The 22,434-nt window shown below is 41.8% G+C and overlaps 1 protein-coding gene across 2 annotated transcripts in view; it reads right to left on the reverse strand.

The window, feature by feature from the left end:
* The window catches only part of LOC144988994 (uncharacterized), a 65,596-nt gene that overhangs the window by 37,598 nt on the left and 5,564 nt on the right, over window positions 1-22,434 (reverse strand). For both annotated transcript variants that reach the window (XR_013653112.1, XM_078940535.1), the window contains exon 2: window positions 17,781-17,876. The gene's annotated coding sequence lies outside the window, so the exon portion shown is untranslated. The remainder of the gene's footprint in view (window positions 1-17,780; window positions 17,877-22,434) is intronic.

Below are 22,434 nucleotides of genomic sequence, written 5' to 3' on the forward strand. Positions count from 1 at the left end.
GGGAGGGATGTTAGAGAGGGGGGGGGGTAGGGGGTGATAATAGGAGGGGAAGGGGGGTAAGACCATGAAGCAGCATAGAGCAGACAGGTTTGCTGGTTGTTTATCGTTACGGTACGGTTCAAATGTAGTACAAAAAGGGCGGGGCCTGTCCACACACACTCAAATGTTATCAACACACCTGCTAGCTGCAAAAAATGTTCACATGTCAACATGTAACCAATACAGATAGTGTTCACACGCATACTTATGCCTTCAAACCAACTAGTGTGAAATATTTCATTCATTCTACCATGCAAACTATTAGTGCCAAGGTGAGTTAACACCTGTTCTCAGGTGAGTGTTTATGTTCTTCTAAAATGGATGGTGGAATGTGAAAAGAAGGAAAGAGAGTGCCCAGCCATCCCCACACTAAGACCCCGTCGCAGCAGCAGCGGCAGCCGGTACCCCCCAACGCCACACGGCAGCAGGTAGGGAACAACCACCCCCCGGGCGAGCACATCCGCCACCCAAGCCAGGGCCAGCAGGACCGCCGCGAGGCCCCCAGAGCCAGAGAGCAGCGAGGCATGGGGAGAAAGAGAGTGCCGCCCCAGCCCAACCAGGAGAGCAGCCCCCCGCTGCGCCGGGAGGGCCCAACGCAGGGCCCCACCCGAGAAGGGGGCCCATAGAAAACTAGATAAAACTTTACCACAATATGTGCAAAAACTATGAGATCCAGTTCTTCTGCAGTCACCACCCAGGAGTTCTGAGCATCCCCCCAACCCCAGGTACGAGCCAGGACCCCCCAAGGGAGACCCGCTACGCAGTCCAGGCTGCCACCCACCCGGCCCACGGTTGGTCCAGGGAGGAGCAAGGCAGGGGCTAGCCGCCCCCTCCCAGGAGAGGAGCAACCCGGGGAAAAGGGGGGCCCACGAGGGATTTTATGCAAATCTTAAAGGAAGTCCAAACTCATACTTATTGAATTTTACACAGTACTAATTGAACTCCTACTTCATATTTTGCGCGCACACACACACACTGAGTGATTACAGAACAAAGTCATCAGGGGATGTATACTTTTGAACAGCATCATTCGGGAACTTTCTGTGGTCATTGTGATTTAAAAAGGGTAACCAGAATCTTTTTGACAATAAATGGCGTCACTCAACTTCTAACTATAAGAGGGAAAAAAACTATTGTGTTATCATTCAAGTCCTCTGAAAAATGATGAAGAAATCATAATTTCTTCCAAGGTATGTAAACTTAGGAACACAACTGTAATTAAAGTACAATTTCACTTTTTCGTTCCTAGTCATCTGACAGGGGATAAAGCTTTATTACAGAAAACTGTCGTGTGGCATGAGAATGCAAGGATACGTCATCTGTGAGCCTCACTCTAAGGTCAGGCATATTGATTGGTTGTTCATTTAAAATATATGTGACTTTAACCCTCGTGCTATCCTAGGCACTTTACCATCGGGAGTTGGGTCATCTAGACCCACTAGACAGTGCTCTGAACCTTTTTTCTTCAATGATTTGTGATCTTCACTGGTGTCCATGGATTACATGAAATCTTTCCACCTTTATCCACCTTTGTCATGGTAGGGTGAACACGTCAATGTAAGGGGGGGTCATCTAAGATAGCACAAGGGTTAATTATTTAAACAGTATTGATAATTTTCAATAGGACAAAAGCAACATTGCATTTAAAGTCCAAACCTGTTCAACAGAACATAAAATCTGTAACATAAAATCGAAATTTTATTTTCGAAATGTCGGCTGAATGGTCTGTAGTAAAAGGCTTTAGAACTGAAAGTGATTCTGCTGTGTTGTAAGCAGTGACTTTTGTTGGGCTTGGAGCATTAAGTGTCCCCGAGTGGTGTTCTCCTGAGGTCATATCTCCCATAATGGCTGTAAAACTGGTTAAGATGTCAGTATGAGCAATTCACTGATGTGTGCATTGAGATTGAGTGCAGGGCTGCCGGTTGTTTGGAGAAGTGCTGGAAAAGCTAGACCAGCTTTTCACAGATTTCCCCTTTAACTGCATCAACAGCATCACACCTTCAGGTGTTGCTGCGACACAGTGGGTCATGAAAAAGAAAAAGAAAAATTCTGCAGGATTAATCAGAATAACCCAAGAAAACCTTAAATGATTGAAAACTATCAAAATATCACAAACCTTTAAGAAGTTCAGCATATTTTAAAATGAGTTGTTTACCAAACATTGTTATAGTATATTTAACCCTTTAAGCCTGCAATATTAACAGGAAAGCAGTATGCTGTCACCTCACCTGAGCCCCACATATAATTATCCAGTTGGAAGGAATAAATATCACATTTGATCAGCAGTTTGCAAATAACCTTAAAGATGAAAACTTTTGAAAAAGTTTGTGAATCCAACAAATGTCATTAGACAGCAGATTCCCAAAGTAAACTTTTATTTTAATGAACACAAAACCATAAAGTACAAAAAAAGATTTTTTTTTTCAAAATGTGCATTTAAAGTGTTTAAAGTATGAAAATATGCATCAGAAGCTGGATAGCGAGGTCAGCTGAAAACAAGGAGTGAGATGACCATTCAATTATCCTGCATGTCATGATATAGAACAACTAACTCCTTTTGCTGAGAACCAGTCTATTCATTTCTGACATCTGCAGAGTCAGTTTTATCTCCCAGGAGACCAAACTCATGCTTGAGTGGGATATACTAGGATGTCCTTATTTAAGCACATTGGGTTTTACGAGAGAACTTCAAATGATACAAATGACACAAACCAAAAATAAATGTCCTCTACAGAAGTCATAAATGTCCTCAAGAGGCTATGAGTCAGGGGTGCTGATTACGTCGATCGCGATCTTCAAGGACATGAGGGTAGATTACAGCCCAGCAAAGATTAAAAAAATGTACTTCTTAAAAATCCACCAGCCAATCAAATTCTCACGAGAAGTACGGGACTTGATTGACATGCAGAACGGCCAATTGGACATCCTCTGATACAAACGTCACTGCAGATGCGTGTTTAAATGCACTGAGCGCAAATTCTGTCTGTCATCAGAAAGTCGCTCTCTGCCCCGCGGCACGTCAAGTCCCCGGCAGAAAAATATTGAAGCCGCCCCGCGTGTGTCTTCCTGCTATCGGCTCTACAGTTCTCGCCTGATAAATACGAGCTCATTAAGGAAGCTGTTTTAGTCCGTAGCACGCGCTTCGTACAGAGCCTCAGTGTCTCTAATGCTAACATGTGAACTCTTTGTTTAAGACAAGGCGCCTGTGGGAAACAGATCGCCATCCTCCTCAAACAGTAGAGAGTTACTAAAGGATCATTTGCAGTCTGGCGCTTCTGCAAAGAAGACTTTGAGATACTCATAACCAGTTTACCACCTTCTTAGTAGGTTCTTTACAATCGCAGTCCCATTCGTTCACATTCACACACTGATGGCTGCTCAGCTGTTTTACATTGGCACCAACCTATAACCACCAGGAGCAAAGTGGCGTTCAGTGTCGTGCACAGGGACAGTTTGACACACAAGCCTGTGATCTTCTGATCAGAGGTTGGCCACTGTTTATGGCCACTGTTCTGCATCATGGTTGCCCCTGAAAAATTTAAATGTTGCAGTTCCAACCAGGACCATTGGAGGAAGTTTGCAGAAGAGAGCAACTCCCCATGAACATTCGTGTCTGTGTAGATTTTCACTCATCAAGATAGAGTCCATTAAAGTAGAAGGGAAAAAAAACGGTCATCTAAAGTGACTCTGTTATAGCCCAAAATTCTCCTAACCTATAGACTGAGGGTTTAAGTCTTAAACACCTTCCTTCTAAATGCATATAGACCAACTATTTCATAATTAATAAAGTCTCTTGAAGAAGAGGAAAAATGTCTTCTACAATAAAAGATGAACTAAATCAATTTGACTGCTTTTCAACCTGCTAATTTAACAATGACAAATACAATGTTTACTTCAAAAATAAAATTTTAAGTCTGGTTTCAAGGTGTATATATATATATATTTTTTGTTTGTTTGTTTGTTTTTTGCTTCCTTGTTCAAGACTACTGCATTCACATGTAGTTACACGAATTTCTAAGGTCATTTACAAGCTCTGCGTACAAAACACGTGGCCATTACACGCAGGTCAAACTTTGATCAGTCAGAGACTCTGGTAGTGATGTATGGATGTCTGGATGCCAATCATTTGAAAATAACCAAGGAGGAGAAATTACACCAAGTCTTTCATTTATCAGAATAGAGGTGTGAAAGAAAAAGCCTGGAGCAAGATTCAACAGAGTTGTACCACTTCAACATTTTGCACCAAACCTCTCCTAGTGTGCTATTAACATTCACTATAAAAGAGCCAAAACGAGTCCAGTGTGAACACCATAGACCTATGTGCGTTCAAGAGCATGCGTTTTGGATGTTCTTTAATGCGTGTCATGTGCAAGGTGTGTCCATATTTAAAGGTTCTCAGGTAAATTCCATTCATAGTAAACTGCCCTTATATTTACCCAGCTACATTTTTATATTTGTCAACTCGCCAAAGGTTTTAAGTCAGTAAGTGAAGCATCAAACCCAGTGCCGCCAAAAAGCACAAACTGCAGCAGCAGGATTACAAATCTTTTATAAATCACATCCATATCCAGAAGCTGGAGCAGCAGCAAGTGACTTAACATGAGCACAACTGAACAAACTAAAGGAAGGTCATCTTTGTTCTAGAGCCTTTACAGCTAATGGTTTGAAAGATTCTTCATAAGATAAAAGCCATTATGGAAAACCTTGAACATCCTTTTCTCAGTAAATGACTCAACAACAGTCTTCAGGCAGAGACTTCCTCAGATCAGCTACAGAACCGACTGCTACAGGAGATCCATCCCATAGCTTTAGCCAGCTTCAATGATTCCCTGAATAATGTCAGAAAATGAGTAACTATAACTCCCAATTTCACCTTCGGGATTAATAAAGTATTCGAGTTGAATTAAATAGAATTTTTACTCCGGGAGTGTGAAAAAAGCGATGCATTCTTTCATGGTCGACAGCTAAGGTTGTCCTTGAGAGTCACACTACGTTCGTTAGAGTGTAACATGCAATCCTTCAGAATATGAATCTTCATTTCACCTTTAAGAGGGGTGTTAGTTTGAGCTTGGCAACATGCAATCACAACTTTAGAGAATTTTTTTTCACCTTTTCTTTCTAATGAATAAAAGCTTGTCCTCCTGTCAGCATCTGTCATCTGCTTTCACCACAGTTTCTCACTTAATGCATCCATTTTCCTTGAGTGTTCAGTCGTCTATTCATCCTGCTCAGAATCAGGACAGTGTGAATGTATGGTCTTAGTCACTTTGGTTTCAGGACAGACATGCAGTAACTAAATAGTCCTGATTTTGAGACATTATGCAAACACTATGTTAATAATTTGTCTGCACAGTTCTGTAACCTACTAAGAATAGACATGACGAATAAGTAAAAAGTGAAGCTCTTTAGTACTCTTTAAAACTTTTGATGATCTGAATATTTTCTATTGTGATACTTATTTTCTAATTCATTACTGTTTTTTATATTGCACTTAATTTGAAACATTCATATTTTTGTATGTAAATACACAGACTTAATTAAAAAAGAGGATGTTAAATTGAATAAGAAGATAATCTTAAATTAAATTAATACTCTTTCATGAATATGTAATATTACAACATGATAAAACAGTTGTTCTGTCATTTCACAGCTTTTTGACCTGGACCCGTGGGTTCTTCTTTGTCCCGTCAATGGCGCTGCAGAGTAAACAAACAGCACTTGCCTCCAGCAGAAACTGCTGGCAGCGATCTACATGTAGGACGTGTGCTAGCAGCTCTCCTCGGTGTCCACAGCTTCCTGCTGCCATATTTAGACACTTTAGGTTCCTGAGACTTCTGAGTGGGAATATGCACAAGCATTTCTAATTACGTTGTATGTTACTGTAAGCACATGCATGCTAATACCTAATTGGAACAATATTAAATAGTTAATAGGAAGCCTTTGAGGCTTTGACCGATATATTCATAAGTGGTGAAACATATGTGATTAATTTGCAATTAATTTTGTGTAAACTATTGAGATCACGCGAAGATTTGCAGTAAAAACACTGTAATTGATTGACACCTCTAATCTATATAAAGATTCTGTCCTTGGAGTTGCATGAAACTCCCCTCATCCACTATTTACCTGATTTATCTACAAGTCATTCTGCTCCGCCAAAGAGATGGATGAAGTGATAACAGATGACGCCACCAACGTCCTGACTTATGAGCACACGCAGAGATCAAATCCTGCCCAGGCTACACTACAGCATGCAACAGAAACAAGTTAGTGGCTGGAAACTGCCATAACTAACCTCGAATGCCAGCATCAATAAGGCGGGAGGCCAATGTAGGAATATAAATATAGAAAGGAGGTTCTAGGTATTTGACCCACTTGCCAAAATAAAAACAGTGACAGCAGTGTAATAACTTGAGAAAGCATTCGTTTGTTTTGCCCTAGCAGAAAAAGAACATTTCTATTTAAAGTCATATAGTGCTAATATTGTCTAAACATGAAGTATCTGAGTTTGGATAAAAATGCACATTTGAATCTTGACCACTTCAGAGCATTAACCCTTTATCACCGGGGATTTTGTCAGTTACCCCCAAAAAACATACCGTAGCTCTACTTATGTGAATCAGCTGATTTTTGACGTGAAGAAAAGCAGCTTTTCATTTTGGCTTTGTGTCTTTATGAAACACGTACAACACTTTGCGTATTAATATGTTGCTTAGCAGCGCAATGTTGCTTTTCTCTGTAACAGAATGAGCTGATTTATGTTGATTGCATCAGCACTTTACTACTGTAAAGCGTTGCATATCAGCTGCTTTTTGAATGATCAAATGAACAAGCAAACGAATGAATGAAGCTTGATTTGTCACATGCAGGCTCTGTCAGGCCTTGCCACTTCCTGTCCCTCCGCTGCCCTCTACTGTTCCTGTTTGGTGTATTTTCTGATTTTGGTTCTTTGCTCGCCCTCTCCCTATCTCTCCTCCAGAGGTGTCCAGAATAAGGCAGGGCGTCCTGACACACCTGCAACTCATCACCCCAACAGCATTTAAGACCCTTTCCTTCAGCTTTTCACTGCCAGTCTGTCTGCTTACCCCAAGTGGTACTGAACCCATATTTGCTTGCCTGTCTTTTTAACTCATATTCCCAGCAGTTCTCCTTCAATGAATCACCTCTGCCTATCTGAAAATGACAGAATTGACACAAGGTCAGCAATGCCATTAAATTCTTAGAATGAGAAAGACCATTTGACTCTAAAAATAGTCAAGTACTCGCAGTATGCAGAGACGCACCGTGCAAAAATTCAAAAGGTCAAAATAATGAAATATAACAGAATTTAAGGGATAGGTACAAGGTGCAGAAAGAACTAAATACAAAAATTGAGTTGAGGCATGGTATTGGAAATGTTCATGAAGGTTCTATCAAGATTTGAATTATCTGACAGCTTGGGGATAACAACTGTCTCTTAGTCTGTTTGTGTGTGCAGGCAGACTCCTGTATCATCTGCCAAAGGGTAGCAGACAGAAAAGTCCTAATACTATGGTCCTTTACTCTTCTTCATTTGACAATCTGCTGGAATTACTTAAATGCGTAAACAGGAGTTATGACGGTCGAAAGAATGTCAACACTGAAGCCAAAACTTGAAGGGTTAAGCTCCCCCTAACCACTTACATTTCCACATCATTAGAACTGTAACTAATGCATGCAGTGCAGTGAAAAGTGAAGAAAATCAATTTGCTCTCATTTTCACTGCAATCATCACCATCAAATCAAGCCATCTTTACACTCACATAGAGTCTCCATTTGAGGGAGAATGCAAACACGTCATTTCAATATTCTGCACATTTCTGAATATTTTAGGATAAACTAATAAATCCTTAAAGTCCCGCTCCGATCATCATCATTCCCAGTGGTCTTTCAATCACCATTATAATGTTTTTAAGCAAAAATAGAAAGAAACCTGTGTTATTTTACTAGGATATAGTTTCTGCAGAGCTGCAGTATTTCATTGAAGTGAGCCTTCTTTTTATTTCCCATTATCTCACTCTTTCCTGCCAGCTTACAGCCCCCCCCCCGTCTAACATTACTGGTGCACTGGCATCATTACTGGTTTTGAGCCAGATTCCAGCTCAAATGCAGAAAACAAAGACTTGCATGGATCTATTTGTCTGCAAGTCCCCCTCTCATGTTTTTCGTGGCATTTTTCTTATGAAAGAGAGCAGATTTGATAAAAAATAATTTCATTTTTTCACCTCTGAGTATTTCTCTTTTTAGATTGCTGTCAATCAAACTGTTGCAAGGACTCTCGGTTTGAATTAATGAGCTTTTCTTATGTCACTACGGCACAGGAGCGCATGTGCAGTGCACAAGCGCCCTGCTCTACCTCATCATATAAACTTATGTGCGGAAGAAGAAAAGATGGCACATAGCTGAATTCTCTGCATGTGTTTTTAGTGAGTATTTAGTCATTTACGAATAAGTTCTTTAAAAATCAGACAATGTGATTTTCTGGAATTTTGTCCTTATTTAGTCTCTCATAGTTGAGGTAAACCTATGATGAAAATTACAGGCCTTTCTCATCTGTTTAAGCTGGAGAACTTGCAGAGTTGGTGCCCCACCGTATCTTCAATCAAAAATACAATGTTTACGTGCTAATAACTCACAACCTACACAGAGCACACAAATCTTTGTGAGGAGACAGCTTTGTCTTGTGTATTAAATTTTTTTTTTAGTTATTTTGTATCACTAGAATAGATAAGACGTTTTATTAAGAAAACAGAAAGCTGTGGCGATCGTGTTTCATGCTCTGCTGTAAACTGTGTAATGGGGAGGAGCGTGGTATTTCTGCCTTAACCACGGCTGAGTGAACGGCTGCCCCTGGTCCGTGGGCAGGGCTCGAGAAGCGCCTGCTCCTGGGGGACCGCTGCCTGAGGGGGCTCAGATCCCTAAGGCATGAATCGCTCAGTCTCGTTTCCCAGCGAGCCGGCCCAGGTCTCCAGAAACGTTTCTTCGGGCTGGACTGGTCCAGCAGCTGTCGTTCCGATGGCAAAAACAATGTGTGCTCAGTGTAAATAATCACGCATGTCCAGTGATGTTTGTCTCAGAGGATGTTTGATTGGCCGTTCTGTATGTCAGTCAAGTGCCATGTCATGGTGAAGGTGAGAGATTTTTTTAAATACATTTTTATTATACTGTTCATTTTTGATAGCCTGTGATCTGCCCAAACTGAGTTTTTTCCAATGACGTTTTATTCCACCTGCTCCTGTTTAACAACATGTTTAACAAAGAAATAATCAGAAACATGTTTTTTATCAATTCTCTTTATGTATGTCCTCCTTTATAGAAGAATGCCACAATACCATGTTAAAAAAACACAATTTTTATAGTAAGTCTGTGAAAATATTTTGCACTTGAAGAGTATCATTAAAATGCAACTACTATTTTATTATTATTTTATTTAAATTTTTTTTTTTAATATCATTATTATTTTTTTTTTTATTCTTTATTTATTTTATTTATTTATTTTTTTTTTAATCGGGTGGGGGGCCCTGGGGGGGCGGTGTGCTAATCCTTAGGGAGGTCAGGGCATGAACGGTGGGGCTGGACCTCCTGCCCCACCGTTTTGGCACCGGGCCCCTTCTTTGCTGGCTGTCTCTCGGCGCTGCGGGCCTCCATCTGCGGCTGGCTTGCCGCCTCCTGACTGCCTGGCCGCCCTGGGAGGGGGGGGCGCCTACCGCGGCCGGATGGGGGGCCGGTCGCTCGGGGGAGCCTTCTTCCCCCGGTTGTGCCCATCCGCCTGCTCCTTCCTGGTCTCACCCAAACAAATGTTGCAAACAGTCACATAGGGCTCCGGGAACTGGATGGGTGGGTTATGCTGGCGGGGCTCACTGGGGTGTTTCTCTCTGGGGTCGCGTCGGCGCCCGTCCTCCATCCCGGTTTTACTTGCATATTAGACACCCTGATTCATCTAGGGCCTTGTGGGGAGGGTCTGGTGGAGGGGGGCAGGGTGAAACATCCGTGCTCATCTTTCACTGGTCCCCCCCCACAATTTTTACTACCACTTTAGACACACACACTGCATGTTAGCAGGAAACACACAGCAAATACCCACCACACACAGAGGGACCCCGGAGTGGGGGGGGCTCTGTGGCTTGGCAGCGGTGGGGCCCCCCACACTGGAGACCTCCTATTTTAGGGTTGTAGAGGGTAGGGTTATGGGGGGTGGCTGTGGGTGCGCGGCAATCTCTGGGATGCTCGGGCCGGGTGCCGGGGCTGGCTCGTGGGGGCGGGGCGCCGGTTGGGTGGTCCGCGGCCCATGGGTTCTCAGGGCCCTGGCGTCGTCCCTGGCCCTTGTCTCGGTGTCCGGCGCCCGGTGGCCCCCATGGCTGCCGCCTGGTACGGCCAAGCGCTCCTATCCTGTGGCCTGGGGGCTGGACGCCGGGTTCGCTTATGCCTTTGGGCGTTGGGGGGGCCCCTGCAGGGGGTCATTCTCTGCACCTGGCTGGGTGGGTGGGCGATCCCCTCCTCCCCCCCTCCCGGGCTGCCTGGGACCGGTTCTGGGGGGGTTCCTGGCCTGGGGGGCTCTCCTCCCCTCTCCTGGTCTGGCTGGTCTGGCTGGGTAGGATCTGGTTCCCCTTATGAACACACGGTTCACGTCGGCAGCATGCATGTATCTCCACCCCCACGTGCACGTGCACACTGCCACACTGCTCCCTGTCTGCTTCATCCCTCCTCCTTACCTACAGTGTATTGATGGACAGATATTTTCCGCTCATCTTCGTGTCAGATTTTCACCTTTGATGTAACATTCGTCTTTCCAGCAGATCTGGTATAATTGATACAGCTTAAATTAATAACTTATTCAAATCAGTACTTGTATCCCCCACTTTTTCACCTCTTCTCCTTTTACTCTCTTCCACCCCCCCCCCCCCCCCCCCGCATTGGAAAATTGGAAAATGGAACTACAAGCGTAAATATGAAGCCAGTTGCCATTAGGGATGGGTATCGTTAAGGTTTTAACGATACTACTACTCTTATCGGTACTCTTATCGATACTTTTTGAGGACGAAAAATAATAAATAAATAACAAATTAAGAACATAAGGTGTTTTATTTCCTCACTATGCAACAACATTGTTTTTTTTAACAAAACATTTTACTTTATACATGAGAATGTTTCAGACAGGATATTCATTTAATTATTTAATCTAATTGTTTTTATTATTTATGAGTGTGATGTTTCATTTGATCTTTTGTCCATTTTCCACAACCTTGAATAGACTTTTCTGTCTGTAAAACACCCAGAGTTAAGTTAAGTTAAATGATGGAAACAAATTCACTTTGATGCAGACTCCTTTCTATTTTGCCAACTCCATTTATTTTTCTTTAAATCCAGTAAACCCAATAAATGATGTTAATTTTACGGATGACAACTATCATTAGTTATTAATTATTATTAAGTATTAGGAAGCAGCTGATAGTTTGTCGCGGGTCTGGAATCATAAGCTGTGAGTCTAAGCCCCGCCTCTCTACCTGTTTGTTGTATGCTCCGCGTGCAACGCCCCCCCACCCCCACCCCTCCCGCTGCCCCAGCCTGTTCTGCACAAACAGCGCAACATACGGTCATCGTAGTAGCAAGGTGACAGCATGGTCGGCAAACTTAATAATTTTTACGCAGAAACGTTAGTTCTTAGTCTAGGGCGCTCACGTGTCCCCTACAAGATCGCCACTGACTGTGTGTGCGCTGCCTTGTCTTGTGTGTGTGCGCGCGCGGCGCGTGCTGTCTGAACAACAGCCCCGCCCCCCTTGCACACAAATAGACACAGAGCTCTCCGCTTTAACGAGAATACCGAAATTAATATAATCATTAATTAACGGAAAATTGACTGTCTTGGTGAGTTAAATATGGCAGATAACGCTCATATTTTGTGGGACACAAAAAAAAAAAAAAAAAAAGTAACTTCTCCAGTACCGATAGCAGAACCGTTCAGGTCAGATCTTAACGATACTGCGGTCTTGAAGAATGCGGCCCCGGGGCTGTTTCAATACCGGGGCACGGTACCCATCCCTAGTTGCCATCCACTTTTGCTGTGTTCAAAATTTTCTTTTAATTAGTTGACAAAATGTCAATATTTTAAGAAAATCCAGGAGACGTATTTGAACTTTGATCCATTTAGTTTGGAAGAGCTTTGAGTTAAGGAAGGCTGCCCAAACACACACACATACAGACACACACATGTATGTATCAGCTCTGTAAAGGTTTTAATAGTTACAGTTATGTAAAAACCATCTCATGTCGATGCAACTGTGAGAAACTCGCACAACCCAATTTGCGAACCCCCTCCAGACGTATCATTTGTCTGGTGAATTGTGTTCTAAAATAATCAAGCGGGCAGAATGACAACTCTGGCTGTGATTCACCATCCAATACCGCGTGACCAAAGTCCGGTGGCGGGCGGCCCGATGCTACTGCCGTGGACAGCATTGTTACCTTTTCCAGTTCATCGGTGGCGGCTGCCCTGGGGAAACGGTCAATACTGAGCATTTGGGCTCTTAGTCAGTGTTGTCAGCTGTCAGATACGGCAGATTAGACCTCACTTGGTTGCACATGGCTGACAAATCCCTGAAAATGGTTACAGGCAAAAGTGCTGCATGTGTACAGCTGCAGGGGGCTGGCGAGTGGAAAGAGGAGGCTGGACAGACAATAAATAACTGTTGATGTCCAAATCATCAGTTAAGCTGCCGAGTCAGTGCAGGCCACGAGGTGAGCAAGCTCCATTACCCACAGAGGCTCAGATAAGCAGGAGGATGACATAAATGTACTGATTTGACTTCATAGAAATTCTTCTTTAATCATATTCTAATCGCGCCTGATGTTAAACGGGTTTCCATATTTTTGTCACACTTTGCTGTGTGAGTTGAACTTATCACTCTTGTTTGAGCTGTTCTGATGTCAGTGTCGATGTTTGTGTTGATTTGGCAGCAGAAATAGTATTGGCCTGCACTACAGAAAAAAACAGCAGGAGATGCAAATGGTGTGTGATCTATGAGGTAATGGACAAAGTCACCAGTGTGCAACTCAACATGAATAAAGCTGGCCTTTTTTTCTTTTTAAAATGTTTGTATTAAATGTATTTTTATTCTAACATCAATAATTAAAAACAACACATAAATGTACTTTATCTGCAAAAAATGTTTGTTCAGCCAGTTAACTTACAGTACGCAGTTTTTTTAGATTACCTGCCTGTTTTAGTTCCGTATGATGACAACAGGGGGAGACAGAGGTTAGCTAAGCTTTACATTCAGATAAAACATCTTCACTTCTTTTCTTTGTAAGTGCCAGTATGTGAATTGTTGTGTATTGAATTGTTACATTCAATAAAGTTTGTAACAAAAAAAAGTGCCAGTATGTGGATGTAGTTTCTTTTCCATATGAGAACTCAAAAAGGAACACAACATTCAAACAAAACCAAAAAACTATTCCTGCAGTTTATACTGTGAAACACCCACTTCTCCCACCAGACAATGGAAAAAGAAGAGAGGCAATGTGGGCGCTTAACACAAAAAGGGGAAACATTCCTAGAAAATGTATTTAAAGAGAGGCTTCAAGCCCCTCACAGTAGAGGGGAAAGAAACTTGGGGACAAACAACATTTTGAGTAATTTAAACTCAGAAACAGATCTCACTTCATTACATTTGCACAAAGCAAGTATTGTGTTTTCAACTACGACAATCCATCCATCCTCCAAAGCCCTTAATCCCTTTTGGGTTATCTGGGTTGCTGGAGCCTATCACAGCTACTGTTGGATAAAGGCAGGGAACACCCTAGACTGGTTGCCAGTTGTCACAGGACAACACTCACATGCACACCTAGGGACACTTTTAAAGTAGTCAATTAACCAAGCATGTTTTTGAACTGCGGGATGAAACTAAGTGTGCAGGAAAAAAAACACAAATCCATGAGGAGGACATGCAAACTCCAAACAGAAAAGACCCAGCTGGGTTTCAAACCAGGAACATCACATTGTAGAATCCTTTTTATCCAAATATTAACCAAGAGATTCAAACGTTGTCTCAAACAAAGTTCAGAGGTTGTGTCAGAGAATTCAACAGGTCAGTGGGGAGGAGGTTGAACATCACTGTGAGTAATCAGGAGATGTCCTCTCAGTGCCCTACTGCCAATTTTAACTGCACCCTTTAGTACACACACCCTTTACCCCTCAAAAATATACACTCCAACACACACACACATACGTACACGCACACACACACATACATTACACAAGGTGGGACCTCTGATAACACAACTATGGTGAAATGCTTTGGGGTTCTTCATATTTTTACATTTTTTTCAATACTAGAAGCTGAGGTTATTATTATTGTTTTTTTATCCATACAAACGCTCAGGACTGTATTTTGGCTTTTGGGTTGGGGGGGAGATTAGGTACTTTGTTTTCTCTCAAATCGTCTTTTGTCAAAGTGCCCTTTGTGTTCCTCAGGTCATTCACAGTATTCCTTCTCTCCCTCTTGTCAAAACTAAACCAAAAACGTACTTTTGTGTTAAAAACGTAACACATTTTTATTTTATTTTTTACACTTACTAAGTTTTGGTTTTCTTATAATGTGGCAGTATAGCCCTTCCTCAACCATAGACGGAAGAAAACGGGTACAAATTGACATTTCATGCTGCATTCACACCGGTCGGTGTGGTTTTATGAACCCGCATCCAGCCGGTGTTGGACACACCGGATCAGTGCTACAAATGCAGGCAGCAACAAGAAAAGATTCTTCTTCATTTGTGTATTTACTGTTTATTAGCGCTTGTCCACCATCTTCAATAGGAAGAGTGCAAATTCTGCACAGCTCTGTTACTATAAATGTCTGTGTTGGAATCCTATAAAACCAACCAGACTCAAACAGCATCTATTCAACCCACACGTCACTACTAAATCCGAGCCCCCGATTGGTCACAGTGCTGCGTTGCTGCGATTCAGCGTGAAAATGTTCAACCGCTTGAACTGTCAGCCTGCAATCGATGAACTGCAGATTTGTATGTAGAGCTCGCCACCGGACTTGAAAAACGTACCTAGTGACGCGTGATGGACGTTCCAGACACGGAAGCCTTCTGGTCTGCGCCATTGACTGTAGACTGGGAGGAGCCAAGTCAAACTTAACCCTTGTTCTGTCTTAGATGACCCCCCCCCTTCCACTGATGTGTTCTCCCTACCATGACAAAGGTGGATAAAGGTGGAAAGATTTCATGTAATCCATGGACACCAGTGAAGATCACAAATCATTGAAGAAAAAAGGTTCAGAGCACTGTCTAGTGGGTCTAGATGACCCAACTCCCAATGTTAAAGTGCCTAGGATAGAACAAGGGTTACATCCATCCTCTTCAACCATTGACAGAGGTCTCATTCCTCATTCCCCCACTGTTTCCTCTTGGGGATCTGGGGCACTACCAGCTCCGCCTGTAGGGGGTGCTGTTGCTGCGGTGCTCGTTCTCATTAGGCCGGTTGGGGTCCCGCTCTGTGGTCTAATAGCCATAGAGTGGGCCCTGAGCTGATGTGTTGGGCAGGCGCTCTGGCAATGACCCCTCGTGGTCGGACTGGGCCTTGGAATTAATGGATCCCCCATTATACAGTTTCCTCACAGCAGAACCAAGCCAGACTTTTTCTTTAAGCTGCAGTTCTTTGTTTTTGTTCAGGGTTCTACTGGGGGAACTGGGTGGGTGAAGATGGGGATCTGGTGAGGGAGGGTTGCCAATTTTCTATGATTGTCCTGCGTTTTCTGTTTTAACCAATATCTATATTTTATGGCTAATTTATTGGCTTTTATGTAAAGCGCTTTGTTTTTTCGGTCGAAATAAAAGGGGCTATACAAATAAATACAGTTTGAGTTTTGATTTTGAGACATGTTAAGGATGCTCTGTGGGAGTGTTGGAGCCATTTTAACCCTTGTGCTATCCTAGGCACTTTGACATTGGGAGTTGGGTCATCTAGACCCACTAGACAGTGCTCTGAACCTTTTTTCTTCAATGATTTGTGATCTTCACTGGTGTCCATGGATTACATGAAATCTTTCCACCTTTATCCACCTTTGTCATGGTAGGGAGAACACGTCAATGTAAGGGTGGGGTCATAGGATAGCACAATGGTTAAAGACATGGTTGGGGTGCTGCACCTTGGCTACCACCTATGTCACTTTTGCAAATTAATGGAGGAAAATTATTGTACAATATTTTACTGTTCACCAATTGCAAAAAAGTAAAAGCCATGTTCATAAAAACATTTTTGCTTAATAGTTCTATGAGAAGTTTAGAAAATGATTTGGTGCAGGGATCAGGAACTATATAGCTTGCGAGCCAACTATGGCTTTTTTTGTGTTAGCCTACAGCTAACCTGGGGCGTTAAACTTTTGATCTTTTATAAGGTAAAATTGTAATTCATGAACTTTACATGTGACATTTCAATTTCTTCATTGTCTAATCAATTTTGTTAGTACTTTTATAGTAATAAAATGCAATGTCTCTGAAATATTGAAACATTTTCAAAACTCATAAACAGGTCACCTTGTGTAAAAGATTTCTCTTTGGTTTCAATTTGTTCTTTTGTTTTTAAAAGAAACTCCAGGATAATGATTATAGATACAAGTTATTTTCTTTTTCAAAAACATTTGTAGCCTGCTACATTATTTAAATTTTGATAGACAGGATTTATATATTTTTTTAGTTAAAACGCTATGTTTGAATGCTTTGTCTCTGGCTCATGATTTGGTTGGAAGTCAATAAAAGTTTTAAATCTTTAACACCAAAGTTAAAAACATTCTTTCGACAACCGCAACTCCTTAACTGTTGATGCAATTAATGCATTCAGCAGATTATAAAATGGAGAAAAACAGTCATTTGCAAAGCTTACTAGTGAACTGCTTCCAAAAATCAGCGTACATCAGCTGATCCTGATATGAAAAGCTGCTTTTCTCCTCATCAGAATCAGATCACGCGAACGGTCGAGGAGTTCCGGTATGTCGAAGACCTTGTATTATTTAGGCATCTTTTGCAACATCTTCAGTGTTAAAGGGTAAGATTATTGGAGAACAGTGTGGAGTTGCTCGATATAAGTTTGTATCAACCAATTCCTTTTAAAGCTAAAAACAGACAGGTGCAGCAAGTTTTTCTAAGTTAAATGGTGAGAATTAAGTGAAATTAGACATTTTGCTTAAGTTAGGATTACGTGCTGATGGGTGAGGTTCACCTACATGCATAGAAACACCTGTATTGACTTTCCATGCTGTTGCACCTGCGTAGAAGCAGCAGCATACAAAGTAATGGCTCCTGATGTTCATTAACAGTTTCAGACACACATCACACATTGGATGTCATTTTCAGAGCAGCTCCGAGCTCCCATTGGTAGAAAATTGCAGTTGTTTTCAAAAATTGCAGTCATGTGGGTCAGATGAGATGACGACAAAGGAAAACAAAACAGAAAAAAGCACCAATCTCACAATGGGAGACATTACCTACATTTGACATGACTTATTTAGAATAAACTAATGTTCTAACAAAATGATTAAACAGAAAAAAAGGCTGTAGTGGGTGTTTTTACTCCTTTACTCTCTTTCTGTTCCTGACACATCAAGAAGAGCGTCTATTGCTTAAGTGACAGAAAAACAGTAGCATGTTAGCACATAGATAAACAGTCTTTCATTGGTACACCTTAACTGCAAGTAAGGGAGATTATGGCATTATATGACCTCATTGAAGACACTGATGCTGCAGGAGCTGCGTCTGAATGATGGCGCTTCCGTCTCTCTGTGACCCAGTTGGTTGACTTGCTGTCCCGCATTAATCTGAGAAGGGAAAAATACAAAACAAGAATAAATATGTCTCGATTCAAGTAAGAAAAATATGTTAATTGTTTTGTTTGTTTTGGACAGCTCTTCTTGTACATTGCTGCCAGTAGCAAATACTGATACACACACCTACAGTGCCCTCTAGTGGTTATTATTGGGGAAACAACTGCTAAAGGGGAACTGGTTCTTAGTGGGAAAATGATGAATAAAAGAGCCAATATTTATTCTTTAAAAATCACAATATAAGTCACTGTTGAGTATAAACACAACTTAGACTCCAATACAGTACCATCATTAGCACTAAATAATTGTTGACTGAATTGATTAAGACTATTAAACAATTGCGTTGTTTTTCATGTTTCAGTCCTAAAAAATTGCATTAGTCTATAAAACATTCTACTGTGTATTTGCTTGCAGACTGCAGGTCAGTGATGATTCTTTCAAAAAAACAACAAACAAAAAACAACAACTTTCCTCCAAAAAGTGTGCAGCTCCTGTTTATAGTAATCAAGAACATTTGTTGAATGTTTAAGTGCACATCAGCTTAAAGATTTTCGGAAATAACAGTTTTGTAACTTCCCCCTACATAGTATGTACACTTATACAGTAGAAGTGTCTGCCCAGCTCGGATCAATGACTGACAGGCTTTCAGCAGTTCCCAGTATTCTTTGATTTTTCGTCACAGACTCTTGAAGCTCCCCATTGCTGTCTGACTACACCTGCTGAGGAGTGATTGATCTATGTTTTCTTCTCTGCACCACCCTTTTACACACATCTGTCAAATCTTTTCTATGTAAAAAATAACATTCTTATGAATCACCTGCATACCAGTTCAACAGCAAGTCCCACGAAGTAAATGTTCCCAACTGGAAACCAGCGCAGCACCCTGGTGCTCTGATCTGGCATCACTTCTTCTCTAAGAGGAGCACTGAGCAGACACTTTTCTGCAACACCCTCAAAGTACGTGCGCGCTTTTTTCCCTCAAAAGTTGAGCTGAGAGTGCTGATCTAGTAGACAATCTTCTGCTCCTTGAACATAAAAAGCCCAGTGATTGGAGTAAGCTAGATGGCTTCATGCAGAGGGTGTTTAGCTGATCATCACCAGCACTTGTTCACCTAACCTCAGACTCCGCCTGAGCCATGGTCACGCCTTAGCCTTGAATCTACTGAAAGCAATCTGGGCCCAAGTGGCATCTTGGAAGGAAAAATCATTTGTATCATAGATGTCTATCTGTGCAGACTCTGAAAAAGACAAAATGGTAACACTTTTAAAATAAGGTTAGCAAATGTTGGTTGGCTATCGGAGAATGAATTCGGAGTGAGATGGGGAATGTATAGATTAGAATTGAGTTGTTATTTTTTTCTCACTTATGAAATTGGAAATCCGCAGTTTTAGGAAACCTGAAATGAGGTCATTGTGATTCTTTTCACAAATTTACAATTTAATTAATGAGGAGAAATAAATGAGGTATCCGGTTGTTCATCGTTAGCTTGTTTAGGGGGAACTAAAGATTCAGGGGTCAGAGTGCCTGTAAAGAGGCCAAAAAAGGCAAAATTGTAGTTGAAAATATTGAAAACAAAAAATGTTTGCGAAAACTTTTTTTCACTAATTTGCTACAACATGGACGTAATCAGACAAGGGGCTTCTGCTGCAACAGTCCATTGACTGTAGATGAGAACTGGACAGTGTGACGTCCCCCATAGGGCATGGTTTACTTATGGCTCCCAAAAAAGGAGGTCAATTCAGTCGTCATTTTTAGAGAGAATCTAGAGAGTATCTGTCAAACGTGTACGTTCAACGTGCGATCAATCACATACTTTTATTGAGGCCTGAGAATTGTCCGTTTATGGCTTTAACCCTTGTGCTATCCTAGGCACTTTGACGTTAGGAGTTGGGTCATCTAGACCCACTGGACCAGGGGTCGGCAACCCATGGCTCCGGAGCCACATGTGGCTCTTTCATCCATCTGTTGTGACTCCCTGTGACTTTGGAAAATAATGAGTATTTTATAATAATTAAATTTTATTTTAGTATGTTAATTTTTCATGCCATTTCAAAGGCGCTGCTGGCTCCGCACAAAGCGAGTGCCACGTAAAAAACAGCTTCGTAATGAGCTCGAGAACTGCAGAGGTGATAGCAGGGAGAGGCACGCGGGGCGGCTTCAATAAACACTCCGATCTTCTGCCGGAACCTGACGTGAGATCAATTCGCTGATGACAGAGAGTTTGCGCCAATGTTGCCAGATAGAGTCACAGTTTTCCAGCCCAAAAGTCATCTGAAAACCGCCAGACCCAGCCAAAAACCACCCAACACAGCTTTTGTTGATGTTTTCTTTTCGTACTGGACTGATAAAATAAAAGATTTTTCTAAATAAAAGATAGTTCTGACCAATAATAAAATTTGTACAATATTGAATATTCCTTCTTCCATTCATTTGCTTAACCCGCTCTGTCCCCGCTATAACCTGCGTCCGGCTCTGTCATCCTTGTGTTGCGCTGGAGCGCCCTGACTATCGCGTCAACCTATGATGACTGTATTTAGCGCGCTCTGTGTAGGACACACTGAGGAGCGCGGGGGAAACGAATCTCAGCTGCAGAGGATGTGAACAGGTGAACAGGTAGAGAGGAAAAGCAGGTGGAGAGGCGGAGGAGGGGCTTTGGCTTCAAACTCTGTCAGAGAGATGGAAACACGGGCGTCAGATTCAGACGCAGCTTTCCCTGCAGGAGTTGAAGCAGAGACTTTCTCTGGGATGATTTTATAAACTCACACATGAAAACATGATTACCAAGTAGAACTCTTCAAAATAATAAACCTGATCTCTCCACATTCTCAGTGTCTTCCATGCATTGACAAACACATCGCTCCATGCAGCGATCAGACCAGAACCTTTAGCTCCGCCCACACGCGGCCGCGGTATCATCCTTTAAAGAACATAATGTCCATTTGTAGCGATATATGCTTCAGACGATGTCCGACTGGCCAATCTACATGTCAATCAAGTCCCGTACTTCTCAGTGAGGATTTTGATTGGCTGGTGGATTTTAAAGAAGTAATTTTTTTTTTTTAATCTTTTCTGGCCCGCGATCTACACTTATGTCATTGAAGATCGACCGGTAGATCGCAATCGACGTAATGAGCACCTTTGAATAATATATACATGCATAATATATATAATGATGTCAAAACGGGTTGTGGCTCCGGGTGCTTTCTTTTTTATTAGGGGCGGTCCCAAATGGCTCTTTGAGTAAAAAAGGTTGCCGACCCCTGCACTAGACAGTGCTCTGAACCTTTTTTCTTCAATGATTTGTGATCTTCACTGGTGTCCATGGATTACATGAAATCTTTCCACCTTTATCCACCTTTGTCATGGTAGGGAGAACACCTCAATGGAAGGGGGGGTCATCTAAGATAGCACAAGGGTTAAAACTAAAGAAAAAAAATTATGAAAAAAATGTGTTAAAAAAGGTACCAGAGCAAGAATGGTCAATCTGACAAATAGAAAGACTGAGTAATAGCTGCTTATTTCTCTTTAAAAGTCTATGGGATTTTGGCTTCTTGGAACTAGCTGGTACTTCCTGTTTGGACTGGTACAGCCTCAACCTTTTCCCCAGCAACTGCACCAACAACGTAGCTTTAACAAAATCACTTCAAAGCTGGAACATCGGTTAATTTTTGTGTGGAACCCTGATATAACCTCAGTTTTGAACTTTGAACTGAAATTGATGCTTTTTATGTTACATTAAATGATTTATATTAAACTAGAAATCCTTTGCAGGTTTCAGTTTTGAGCAGGGGGCTACACGGTGCCACAGTGGTTAGGGCTCTTGCCTCACATTGAGAAGGTCTTTGTTCAAAACCCTGCTGCGACCTTTCTATATGGAGTTTACGTATCACCTCATGCATGTTGCATGATCAGTAACGTCTAGAGTGCAGCATAGGACAACGTACAACAACATCACCTGTACGTCATAAGTGTGTGTAACTTACATTATCCTCATAAATACTTTGCGATACACTTACCACATGCAGTACAGTGCTACGTTCCATTTTCATGACGTCCATTAAGGTGGCCCCATGAGCCTCGAGAACTGAAAGACACACCTGCTTTTCCATTAAGATGTAGTCTGTCATCTCAACGACCATCTACCCAAATACCCACAGCACCCATACAGGTCATCCCCCATACGGGTGCACACCACCAAGGCTTAAGATAGTGGAACTTAAATATTTGGAACACTAATGTAAGATTCTGAAAAGCATGATTATCAAATATAAACAATGTAATTTGGTTTCCTATAAGCAATGTCTTTCAGTGGAAGATAAAGTCCTCGTGTTGCATTTGAAGTTGGAAATTACACCAATATAATAAATAATACAATATAATTGTTTGTCGAAACCAATCTAGAGAGGCTAGAACATTCTGCTTTTTGGGGACTGTTTCTTAGCATAGACTAATTTTTCTGCAGTGCTGTTAAGCATTAACCACTCTCTGTGGTTAAGAAAATACAGTGACAGTTTAAGTAACTATCTGGTGCCATGTGAAAAGCCACAGCAA

This window comes from Oryzias latipes, chromosome 22 (assembly GCF_053564925.1).
Source record: "Oryzias latipes strain Hd-rR chromosome 22, Olatipes_Hd-rR_3.1".
Lineage (NCBI taxonomy): Eukaryota > Metazoa > Chordata > Actinopteri > Beloniformes > Adrianichthyidae > Oryzias > Oryzias latipes.